Genomic DNA, 267 nt, shown 5'->3' on the forward strand with positions numbered 1-267 from the left:
GTCATAAGTAATTGTAGCCGTTACTTGTAGATTGTTCAATAAACCAATTAACGATCTCTACGGCGTCTTCAGTAACGAAACACGTTACAGTATGCTTTACCATGATTTGCGGCAGTCTGTACATCTCATCCTGTCACAACTTTCTGTTTTATTGTATTACTGCTTTTCACGGCTTGCCACTACTAAACAAGGATTGTTTGTATTGGGGGGATATATATGTCTTACTGATTAGCGACCAGTAGCATGGTCAATAAGTGGGACTGGAGT

The 267-nt window shown here is 39.7% G+C and overlaps 1 protein-coding gene across 1 annotated transcript in view; it reads left to right on the top strand.

Moving 5' to 3' along the window:
- The window catches only part of LOC111866310 (rotatin), a gene marked incomplete at its 5' end in the record, with an annotated part of 35,682 nt that overhangs the window by 10,446 nt on the left and 24,969 nt on the right, over nt 1-267 (top strand). The gene's annotated exons all lie outside the window — the stretch shown is intronic.

Source organism: Cryptotermes secundus, unplaced genomic scaffold, assembly GCF_002891405.2.
Source record: "Cryptotermes secundus unplaced genomic scaffold, Csec_1.0 scaffold1499, whole genome shotgun sequence".
Taxonomy (NCBI): Eukaryota; Metazoa; Arthropoda; class Insecta; order Blattodea; family Kalotermitidae; genus Cryptotermes; species Cryptotermes secundus.